At 40.0% G+C, this 12,959-nt stretch overlaps 1 protein-coding gene across 4 annotated transcripts in view; it reads right to left on the bottom strand.

Moving 5' to 3' along the window:
* The window catches only part of ASXL2 (additional sex combs like transcriptional regulator 2), an 82,890-nt gene that overhangs the window by 69,510 nt on the left and 421 nt on the right, over positions 1 to 12,959 (bottom strand). The gene's annotated exons all lie outside the window — the stretch shown is intronic.

Below are 12,959 nucleotides of genomic sequence, written 5' to 3'. Positions count from 1 at the left end.
AGGAGGCAGCTGATCGATGTTTCTCTCATTGATGTTTCTAACTCTCTATCCCTCTCCCTTCCTCTCTGTGAAAAATTAATAAAATATATATATATATATAAAAAATATTTTTCCAAATGAAAAACTTGGTACTACATGTATGCACATGCACGCCCATGAACAAAAGCTAAAAACTAGGAAAAAAAAGGAAAACATATCACACACAGAGTAAGTTGTTATAAATCAATGAGAAAAACACCAACAATACAAAATAAAGAACTAACGAAGGATATAAAGAGAAACAGAACTACAAGTGGTCAGTAAACATCTAAAAAGATATTCAACAACAGTCATATTATCACAAATATAGAATCAAAATCAAACCAGCTTTTTTTCACCCACTGAATTGACAAAGGTGAAAATGACTAAAAGTCTAGGATGTGAGGAGTAAATACTGTTATTCACTGCTGTAAAATGGTACAACCCTTTTTGAAGCACAATTTGGCTTAGATGGATATATCTTTGACCTAACAATCCTATTTAATAAAAGCCTAATATGCAAATCGACCAAAGGGCAGAACGACCGGCAAAACAACCGGTCACTATGACACACACTGACCACCAGGGGACAGACGCTCAATGCAGGAACTGATCCCAGCCCGCAGGCCCCAGGCCAGCCGTGGCATGTGCCAGCGGGGGCCCCCTTGATCACCCCGCCAGTCGCCCCACAGAGGGAGGCGACCGGGACTGGCGGCAGGGGGCAGGGCCAGCAAGTGGGCGGTGCCAGGCCGGCCAAGGTGGGTGCCAGTGGGCCCCCCCCGATCACCCCACCAGTCGCCTCTCAGATCGGCCCTGATCACTGGCCAGGCCTAGGGACCCTACCCATGCACGAATTTCATGCACTGGGCCTCTAGTTCCAATATAAAAATTATATGACTACTACAGGCCCAGTGCACAAAATTCATGCACAGGGGGGGGGGGGATTCCCTCAGCCTGGCCTGTGCCCTCTCACAGTCCAGGAGCTCTCGGGGGATGTCCAACTGGTGGCTTAGGCCCGCCATCAGCCAGACATCCTTAGTGCTGCCGCAGAGACGGGAGAGGCTGCGTTAAGCATCTGCCCCCTGGTGGTCAGTGCATGTCATAGCGACCGGTAGTTCGGCCGTTTGGTCGATTTGCATATTAGCCTTTTATTATATAGGATATTCTCACAAGGACACAAATATATATGTACAACAATATTTACTGAAGTCATGTTTGTAACTGAAAATGGCCTGAATTCCAACTAAGTGTCCATTGACCAATGAATAGATAAACAAAATGTGGTATACACACACATACAACATACACACACTTACAAAGGAAATTCTGCCCTGGCCAGTATTGCTCAGTGGTTGGGGCAACGGCCCAAGGACTGAAGGGTCCCAGGTTTGATTCCAGTCAAGGGCACATAAAACTGGGTTGCAGGCTCGATCCCCGGCTGCTTCCCGAGGTGCATGCGAGAGGCAACCAATAAAGGTCTCTCTCACATCGATGTTTCTCTCTCTTTGTCTCTCCCCCTCCCTTCCACTCTCTCTAAAAGAAATCAAAGAAAAATATACTCAGATGAGGATTAAAAAAAAAAAAAAGGAAATTCTGACACATGCTATGACATGGTGGAACCCTGATGACATTATGCTAAGTAAAATAAGTGAATCATGAAATGACAAACATTGTATAATTTCACTTACATGAGATATCTAGAGTAGTTCAAACTCATAGAAATGGAAAGTAGAATGGTGGTTGCCTGGGACTATGAGGGGAGAGGGGAAATGAAAAATTAATGTCTACAGTATTTCAGTTCTACAAGATGGAAAAAGTTCTAGAGATTTAGTGTACAGTTCAGTAGTATTAAGTGTAATAAAATGATTAAGATGGTAGCCCAGCCAGTGTGGCTTAGTGATTGAGCGTTGACCTATGAACCAGGAGGTCATGGTTCAATTCCCGGTCAGAGCATATGCCCGGTTGCAGGCTCAAACCCAGTGTGGGGCCTGCAGGAGGCAGACGATCAATGATTCTCTCTCATCATTGAAGTTTCTATCTCTCTCTTTCTCCCTCTCCCTTCCTCTCTGAAGTCAATAAAAATACATATATATACATATTTTAAAAATTGCAAACACCCAGCCCAGCATTTCCTAGCTATCCTGCTTTATTTTTCCCCATAGCACTTGCCACTAACATAATATACAGGGTATTTCTCTCCCTTCCTCTTTCTCTAAAAAAATCAATAAAAACATTAAAACACACACACACAAACAAAAAACATGTTTTTACTATGAGAACTGAAACAAGAAGGCAGCGCATCACCTTGCTCGACCTTAGCAGGGACCTCAGCTGGAAATGTTGGCATCAGGTGACTCAAATTTTTTGGCACTCTGCACATGTCCATGAATGACCACAAAAAGTGTCATGCGCATTGATTTGGGGTTAAGAGTCAATTTTAGCAAGTAGGTGAATTCACAAATACTGAACCCTCGAATAATGAGGATCAACTATAATCTCTTTCAGGAAATAACATTGGGAGGAAGAATTCCCAGCTTTTTAAATGAGGCAGCATTATCCTGATACCAAAACCCAGACATAGTCCAAGAAAACTACAGATTAATATCCCTCATGAACATAACTGTGAATGTCCTCAACAAAATATTAGCAAATACAGCAATATATAAAAAGTATATTATACCACAACCAAGTGAGATGCCACTCCCTCCTCCCCAGGAACATAAGGCCAATTCAAAATTTGGAAACTAATGTCATCTACCATATTAGCAGTCTAAAAATTAAAAGCAAACGATTGTATCAATGATTCAGAAAATGACACATAAGATACTTCTTAATACATAAAAAAGCAGATTAGAAACAGAAAGAGATTGATTACAACTACATAGAAAACTGTATCAAAGACTAGAAGTCCCAAAATGTTAAGCTATACTATGTCAGATGATAGTGAGTTTTTTCTCTACAATCCAAATTAATTTAATTTCTATAATTTAAATAATTCATGAAATTTTTGTGAACTAGGAAACCTATGTTACATATTACTATAACTAAATTTATTTTAAATTCAACATCAGTAGAGCAAAAAATAACACACCAATCCTAACCTAGAACCAGCCAGGGCCCATCCTTTTAATTCAAAGAGTCCTACTCTAACCCTCAAAAGCTCTCTACAACTACTCTTCAGTCCTCTACAATAAATCCCACAAATGGCCCAATTAGATTGAAACACAGATGTTATCACCTGCATAAAAACTCTCTATGACTCCTAGAATAAAAATACTTGTCAGCCCGACTTCTATGACTCTCCACATTTGGGCCCAAACCTACCTTTCCTGGTCTTATTTTTCACTACGCTTCACAATACTCCAAGGTAAATTAGCTATGCATCAAACATTTTTCAGTCTTCCCTCTGCCTGGAATGCCTTTACCCATACTCACCTCTAAATGTTTTATCCATCATCCTTGACTACCCAGGTCAAACCTCCAAGACCAACCCTGAAATAGTCCTCCTCCACCAAATTTCAGGATTATTACTATTTTGCTATTATATAGCCCCAACACAAATTTACTTTATGATTATGTTTTACTACAAAACTTAGGTGAAAACAACTCAAATTTATCTCAGTTTCTGTGTGGAAGGATTCTGGACATGGGTTAGTTACCTGGGTTTTCTGTTCAGGGTCTCACGAGGCTGAAATTAAACTGTCAGCTTAGACTGTGAAATCATCTGAGGTTTGGGGTTCTTTTCCACGCTCACTACCAAGCTTATTTGTTGGCAGGTTTCAGTTCCTTTCTGTTTTGCTGGCTCTTGGCCAGCAGTCACTCAGCTCTTAGAGGCTGCCTGCCATTCCTTGCCACAAGGTGTTCTCAGAGGCAGTTCCCAAAGTGTAAGTCAAGAGAGTGGGGTTTGGTGCAGAATCTCCTAAAGCAGGAAATAGATGGGTTCCCAAACTTGTTTACAGCTAGTTTAAGCCCGTGTGGTTACACACTGACCTTCAGAAACAAGTAGCAAATGGTATCCCTGAGGTTAAAAGGCTTTTCATTAGTAGTCTCAAACCTCTGTGACTCTTTGCTAAGAAATAACATCTTTACAGTATATAGTTTTCTCAGAAATATAAAATAATCCATATTTATTCATTTTTCAACAATATTAACCATGTTCACAACATACTAGTCATTATAAAAAGAAGTTTTCATACATTCTCATCTAACATTCCAAATGCTAAGTTCTACTATTATCTCTATTTTAAAGTTGGGGAAACAGGAAACTCAGTATAAATCTCTACAACTCCAAAAATGGTCCTTAGACCAAAGCACCAGCATTACCTGGGAACTTTTTAGAAATGCAGAATTTCTGGCCCGGCCGGTGTGGCTCAATGGTTGAGTGTCAACCCATGAACCAAGAGGTCACTGGTTCAATTCCCTATCAGGGTACATGCCCAGGTTGCAGGCTGGATCCCCAGTAGGGAGCGTGCTAGAGGTAGCTGATTAATGTTTCTCATCGTTTCTATCTCTCTATCCCTCTCCCTTCTTCTCTCTCTAAAACTCAATTTAAAAAACATTAAAAAAAAAAAAAAAGAAATGCATACTTTCTGGCTACACTGCAGAACTATTGAATAAAAATCTACATTATAGTAAGCTCTCCAGATGATTCTAATACACATTAATGTCTGTGCACTGGTTTAAAGAATCTTCCAAGATGGCATAATAATGTCAGAACCAACATCAAATCCAGATTGTTAATGTTATTCCCAAGTTGCTATGAAAAATAGTTTTTTATTCCCCATTATGTCTTTCATGGGTAATTAATATTTATAAAACTTCTTTCCATTATATTTTTTCTTGTATTCCATTTATTTTACATCTATATGCATGTGCGCGCGCACACACACACCGCACACAAAAGAAAATATTTCCTAGATATTAATATATTTCATGGTACCATCTGCATAAGCTTACAAAATTTGTCAGAATCACTCAAATCATATAGAAAATTAACCACTATAAATCAACAGCAATATATTTAAATTTTACATTATTATTTAGAAATAAGTCACTAACAACATTAAGCACTTTGAAACTGAATATGGCTAAACCAGCTATTAAATAATTCAGATATCAGTGGGTTAAAGATTCAGAATGATTTAGGCCATCCCAAGCTGTGAACTCCAATGAAAGTCCATTCTAAATGTAGTATCAACTGCTAAATGTCAATAAACCAAAGAATTTTCCAATGAAAAGTCTTTTACAACATAATTTTTACTAAAAGATGGATCAAATTACTCAGAAGACACTATAATTAATAAGGTTTACAGTGTCCCCTGAAGCCCAGGACCGAGTACATGTGTATTCACCATTTAACCAGTTTTAGTTTTGTCAAGCAAGATCAAAAGTAAAATAAAGGATCTTTGGAGGCAAATACCCAGGTGGGACTTGAAATAATTTTCTTTCACAAACAAGACAGAGATACTCAACCTGTTTTCCTGGCAAACAACACTTAATATAGTTGACTAACTTTACTCAAATTGTATTCTCTTGAAAGTGAGAACAATGTCTTCTTTTACCTCCAATTAAAAAAGATTAAGCCCTGGCCAGTGCGGCTAAATTGGTTGAGTGTGCCCTCTGCTCCGAAAGGTCACCAGTTCAATTCCTGGCCAGGGCACATACCCAGGTTGCAGGCTCAATTCCCAGTACGGGGTGCTCGGGAAACAGCCAATCAATGATTCTCATCATTGATGTTTCTATCTCTTTCTCCTTCTCCCTTTCTCTCTGAAATCAATAAAAATATATTTTTAAAAATAATAATAATGAGTTTATATAACTTTAATAGAAACTCAATGTTTAAAGCAAGTAATACTATTGTATTTAAGTCATATTTAAAGAGCTCAAAAACTGCACCTATGTTCATCTTTGTATTTTTAATTCTAAACTTTCTTTTTTTAAAATATATTTTATTGTTTTTTTACAGAGAGAAAGGGAGAAGGATAGAGAGTTAGAAACATCGGTCAGCTGCCTCCTGCACACCTCCTACTGGGGATGCGCCTGCAACCAAGGTACATACCCTTGACTGGAATCGAACCTGGGACCTTTCAGTCCACAGGCTAACGCTCTATCCACTGAGCCAAACCAGTTAGGGCTAATTCTAAACTTTCTAAATAATTTTTTCCTTTACAAAAATAAAAAAGTTCAAAAACTTAGTACATTCAATTACCTTTTAAAACACTAAAAATAGCCCTAACCAGTTTGGCTCAGTAGATAAGAGCATTGATTTGCGGACCAAAGGGTCCTGGGTTCGATTCCAGTCAAGGGCACGTACCTTGGTGGTTGCAGGCTCCTCCCCAGCCCAGACCTCGGTCGAGGCTCGTGCAGGAGGCAAGTAAATCAATGTGTTTCTCTCACATCGATGTTTCTCTCTGTCTTTCCCTCTCTCTTCCACTCTCCCTAAAATCAATGGAAAAATATCCTTGGGTAAAGATTAACAAAATAATAATAATGTAAAAAAAAAAAATTAAAACACTAAAAACAGCCCTGGCCAGGTGGCTCAGTTGGTTGGAGCATCATTCTATACACCAAAAGGTTGCAGGTTTGATTCTCGGTCAGAGCACATACCTGGGTTTTCAGTTTTAAAAAAGTTACTCATGGTAAATAGACTGATATTTCTCTCTCTCTACAAATCAATAAAAAAAATATCCTTGCCGAACCGGTTTGGCTCAGTGGATAGAGCATCGGCCTGCGGACTGAAGGGTCCCAGGTTCGATTCCGGTCAAGGGCATGTACCTTGGTTGCGGGCACGTCCCCAGTAGGGGGCGTGCAAGAGGCAGCTGATCGACCTCTCTCATCGATGTTTCTAACTCTCTATCCCTCTCTCTTCTTCTCTGTGAAGAATCAATAAAATATATTTAAAAAAAAAATCCTATATCCTCAGGTGAGGATTAAAAACACACACACTAAAAACATGATAAATCAAACTGCACTAAAAGTACTAAATTTCACAATACTAAAAACTATGAGGATGGCCTCTATGAGACATGGAAAGAAAAAATACAGAACCAAAGGGGTTTCAGAGTTTATTCTGTAAAAAGGACACAAATAGCAGGTTTTAGAAAACCCTACTGGTCAATTCCCTATAATTGTATCTTCCACATACTGGCCTCTTTCCAGACAGTGTTTGTAATGAAAACATAATGCCCTTTCACCGACAGCAAAATTGCACAGCCTTTTAAGGGTGGATAGATTCTGTGGATGATGAAACAGCAAGGACTTCTGCAAATCTGACCTTATTTTCTCAGCTTCTGTCAGAATTCTAGGAGATGCAGCAGCAGCATCTTTCACAAAGAGGTTTAACTTGTGTTCAAAATAAGATTTTGATTTTTTTCTTCAATGAGTTAGGAGCATTGTGGAATACAAAAACAGGACAGAAGGAGGGATGAACTAAAAATAATAATACAAAATTCAAGAAGCAAAACACAAGGAAACTTTACTTCATTTTTATGGCAAGATGTAAGATCACTCAAGAAAGTGTTACATCAAATCATCTAGCACAGACAGACTTGCAGGTAGCAAGTTCATAAATGTTGAAATATCTTATAATTTTATGTCAATTATACCTCAATAGAGTTGAAATAAAACATGCAGTTGTTTTAAAAATCATGGATCAGCCCGGCCAGTGTGGCTCAGTGGTTGAGCGTCGACCTAGGAACCAGGAGGCCACAGTTCTATCCCCGGTTAGGACACATGCCCAGGTTACAACTCAATCCGCAGTAGGGGGCGTGCAGAAGGCAGCAGATCAATGATTCTCTCTCATCATTTATGTTTCTATCTTTCTCTCCCTCTCTCCTCTTCTCTGAAATTAATAAATATGTATATATATATTTTTTAATATATTTTATTGATTTTTTTACAGAGAGGAAGGGAGAGGGATAGACAATTAGAAACATCGATGAGAGAGAAACATCGATCAGCTGCCTCCTGCACACCTCCCACTGGGGATATGCCCGCAACCAAGGTACATGCCCTTGACTGGAATCGAACCTGGGACCCCTCAGTCCGCAGGCTGACGCTCTATCCACTGAGCCAAACCGGTCAGGGCAATATGTATATTTTTAATAAAAAATAAAAATCATGGATAAGAGCAGTTTCTCAATCTTTTTTAATTTTTTAAAAAACATTTTTTAAGACTTAGCTGGTTTGACTCAGTGGATAGAGTCAGCCTGCAGACTGAAAGGTCCCAGGTTCAATTCCGGTCAAGGGCACACACCCAGATTGTAATCCCCATGTGGAAGGCAACAGATGGATGTTTCTCTCTCTCTCCCCCCTTCCTCTCTCTAAAATCAATTTTATTTTCCATTTTCTATACTTCCTACATAAAAGTCTTACTCCTTCAACAGAAATTTCTTATCTTCCATCTTATTCCCCAACATTAAATAACTTTAGGTAAATGACAAAAATAAAAATCTATGGCCCTAACTGGTTTGGCTCAGTGGATAGAGTGTTGGCCTGTGGACTGAAGAATCCCAGGTTCAATTCTGGTCAAGGGCACATGCTGGGGTTTGGGGCTTGATCCCCAGTAGGTGGTGTGCAGGAGGCAGCCGACCAATGATCCTCTCTCATCACTGATGTTTCTCTCTCTCTCTCCCTCTCCCTTTCTCTCTGAAAGCAATTTAAAAAAATAAAGAAAAAAATCTATGTACATTCAAAATAATATTAACATGTAAATGAAGTCTATATAAATGCCATCCAAAAAAAAAAAACACCACTTTTTCTTCAGTCTACAAACCATGTGCTACAGATCTACACTACAGACTGCTGTGCTCCTCAACTCTAACACCCATACTTCACTTATCATACTTGGACCACTTTACTCCCAAAAGATACCCAAAGATACCGCTAGTGTACATGTCTAAGGTCTGTGTCTCTGTCCCTTCCACCTATAATCACAACAAATCTGTCCTCTTAGGTTGTTTTCTCTTTTAATGCTTTCCTAGTTGTGGTGGGTGACAAGAGAAAAGTAAAAAAAAAAAGAAACAAGTTTAACAATATTATACTATTTTGAAAGCTCTGCTTTGCAAAAACAGCTAAATTCCTCAGGAATGTCATCAAATATTTAGATGATACCATGTCATTTTTTAAATAAGCATAAATGAATATTAGAGTCAAGTGCAATGGTTCTCAATATCTGCCTTACTATAAATTTTTCTATTTAAATTGCAGCAAACACTATTCTACAGATCTCTCACCTGAATAATGCATTTTATAATAGTGTATTTTTATAATACAAATTGAAATAAGATCAGCAGGGAGACTCCCTCTATCTAGTGTCCTTAGTTACTGGAACCGTCTATACACTTACTCAGCCTTTTGGCAAAATGGCATGATTTTGCTATTATATAATAGTTATGAAACTTATTACTTTATTTTTTTTATTGATTTCAAAGAGGAAGGGAGAAGGAGAGATAGAGACAGAAACATCAATGATGAGGCAGAATCATCGACTGGATGCCTCCTGCATGCCCCACACTGGGAATGGAGCCCACAACCTGGGCATGTGCCCTGACCGGAAATCAAACCATGACCTCCTGGTGTGGTTCATAAGTCGATGCTCAACCACTGAGTTACACCAGCCGGGCTATTTTCTTTAGATTGTTCATAGCAACCTTACATCAACCCATGTAGCTCTCATATACCCACATACACACCCATATCATGTACGTACATAAATGATTGAATAATTTTATCTGTTGCTTCATTATTGATTAGGAATACAACCCTATTTTAATAGTGCTCCCTAAAACAGGACAGCTCTACAATATAGGTACCAAGAACACAATAAGATAAGAAGCAGATACTGCCTGTATTCATAAATAATTTTATTACATCCTTGCTGAAACTCTGTTCCTAGAATATTTGACCGTAATGATATAAAATAAGTTTAAAACTGACTTCTCCTGCCTGGCCAGAGTAACTCAGTTGGTTAAGCATCATCCTTTGCACCGAAAGGTTGCCTGGTTTGATTCCTGGTCAGGGCACATACGGGGTGTGGCAGGGGGGTGGGGGTGGGGGTCCATCCCTGGTCAGGGAATGTATAGAAGGCAATCAATTGATGTTTCTCTCTTACATGGATGTTTCTCTTTCTCTAAGCATGTCTTCAAATGAGGATTTTAAAAAAAAATTTACTTCTCCTAGTTTTCTTGATCTTATAAATATACTAGAGGCCCGGTGCACGAAATTCATGCAAGAGTAGGCCTTCCTTCCCCTGGCTGCTGGCACTGGCTTCCCTTTGGCACCCAGGACCCGGGCTTCCCTCACAGCCCCGGCTTCATCTGGAAGGTCATCCGGTAGGACGTCCAGCCTAATTAGCATATTATGTTTTTATTATTACAGATGCACCCTTTTTTTTTTAGTGATCTTAGAGAGAAAAGGAGGGAGGGAGGAGGGAGAGAGAAACATCGATTTATTGTTCCACTTATTTATCCATTCATTGGTTGCTTCTTGTGTGTTCCCTAACAAGAATGAACCCAAAACCTTGGCATATCAGGAGGATGCTCTAACCAACTGAGCTACTCTGCCAGGGCACTATTTCTTAATTTAGGTCAAAGTTACTTCCATTTGTTAAATCACCAATTCTCTGATCTCATTCTACAGTCTAAAATATTAAAGATCTACTTTTGTTTATTCCTCTTACATTTACTTCTAAACTTCATACAAGCAGAAACCTTTTGAGCACTGAGGTTTACTTTAATTCCTCACTTTATAGATGATAAAACAAACCAAAAAGGGTATGTTATTTTCTAGATTTTGGCTACTAGAAAAAAAGTCTTAGTGCTATTCTCTTTCTAAAATTCATTTTTACTTAGACTGAAGCCTTATACATTTACCAGAATAAAATAAAGACACCAAACCACTAATACACTGATCCCTTCAAGAACTCACTTAGAACTCTATTAATTACTAGTCTTGCCCAGTCCTTGTGGCTCAGTGGACTAGGAGTTGTCCTGTGGTTGGTTTCCGGTCAGAGCACATGACCCAGTTGTGGGCTGGATCCCCAGTGGGGGGTGTTCTTGAAGCAGATGATCTCTCATTGATGTTTCTCTCTCTCTCTCTCTCTCTCCCTCTCCTTTCCTCTCTCTCCAAAATCAATAAAAACATTTTAAGAAACAAAAACTAGTCTTTCCATCTTTAAAATACTATTTTCACACAGCTAGCTAGAGCTTGAAATGTTTATCCTATATAATAAAAAGCTAATATGCAAATTGGAATGACCGATTGCTATGATGCACACTGACCACCAGGGGGCAGACGCTCAACACAGAAGCTGCCCCCTGGTGGTCAGTGCGCTCCCACAGAGGGAGCACCACTCAGCCAGAAGCCCTGGGCCGGGCTGACGGCTGGTGAGCACAGCGGCCGTGACAGGAGCCTCTCCCACCTCCGTGGCAGCGCTAAGGCTGTCCAACTGCCAGCTTAGGCCCGCTCACCACAGGGAGTGGGCCTAAGCCGGTAGCTGGACATCCCCCCAAAGGCTCCCGGACTGAGGGACCCCCTCCAACGTGCACCAGGCCTCTAGTTATAAATAAACATACTAATTCATTACAGGTAAATATAAACAGATGTAAACAAATTTTTCCTATTTGTCACAAATCTCCCAATGATTAGACTATTTCATCCAAAGAAATAATACTTCAAAAAATACTAAGATTCTAGAGACAAAATTAATTAACATAACTAGGGTGAGGGTCTGCTTATCTAATAGTTAAAGTTTACAATTAAAATTTACCGTCCTCCTTTTAATAAAAGGAAGAGGTCTTGAGGTATTCATCAAGTAGAAAAAAGTATAACAGTCTTCCGCCAAGGGGCAATTTCCAGACCACCAAGAAAATCATTTCTATAGAATGTTTTAAATCTTTTAGAGGGTAACTACCAGCAGTCACAATTATGAAGACAAACTGTATGTAAAAACACTCAATAAATAAAATGGGCTTTTATTTACTTTTTCACATGTCCAGCTGAAACAGTGTAAGACTCATCGACCCCTGGCCTAACATATACCAAAATGTTAACAGATATAGCCGAGGGGTGAAATAGGTGATTTTTTAAAATTTTCTTCTTTATAGGTTTCTATAATCTTCACAAATTTCCCAGAGTGAACATTTATTACTTTTCTATCCCGAAACATCTCATTCAAAAAGAAACCAATCACATAATAAAAGGCTCACTGAGAAGGGTTCCCCACGTTGTCCAAGTATTACCGACAGGATCCACCATTAGAGATAATGCCCCCACACCTTCTCACTTCCCAGCGCTAACAGGCTGTTTCAGGTCCTGTTACTTTCCTGCTGCATCCTCACTTCCACCCGTATACACACACTTTAAATTTTTTTCATAAAACTTCTCACTAATCCTAAACAGTCCTATTTTTTAAAAACCTACCTCTAAATCTCGTTATAGCAAATTTAGAAAGGGGGGGCGGGGGGTTTATCCCCTAAGTACAACTTCTTGAGGCCACCACCATCACTTTAACTACGGAAAAGTCAAGGCCGGGCAAACTACACGTCCCGCCATGCATTGCTGCCTTGTTCAGAGTAGGTCTCTACGGAAACAGAAAAAAAAAAAAAAAATTCTACAAGTCCCACCTGTTACTTGGTGTCTAAACACCTCCTGCACTTTCAGCTCCCGCAGCAAACAAAAACGGGCGCCCCGTGACCCCACGTTGGACCTGGGCGCCCCGAGGAGCAGGGAGCCCGAGGTGCGGCGCCGTGTCCGCTCTGGCGGGGGAACTCGACCCAGCTCTGTGCTCCCCGCTTCTCCCCGGGGCTGGGTGCACGCACGAGCCTCCTCCCGTCCGCATCCAATGGGGGATCCTCAGCCGCACCGGGGAGGGGAACCAGCTGCTGTGCAAGCACAACAGACTCCCCCGCGCCGGGGCGGGGGCGACCACGGATCGGGGCCGA

The sequence above is a fragment of the Myotis brandtii genome, unplaced genomic scaffold, assembly GCF_000412655.1.
Source record: "Myotis brandtii unplaced genomic scaffold, ASM41265v1 scaffold454, whole genome shotgun sequence".
In the NCBI taxonomy this organism is placed as follows: Eukaryota; Metazoa; Chordata; class Mammalia; order Chiroptera; family Vespertilionidae; genus Myotis; species Myotis brandtii.
Note: the sequence above shows the minus strand (reverse complement) of the source record. Positions and strands in the feature narration are given on the sequence as shown.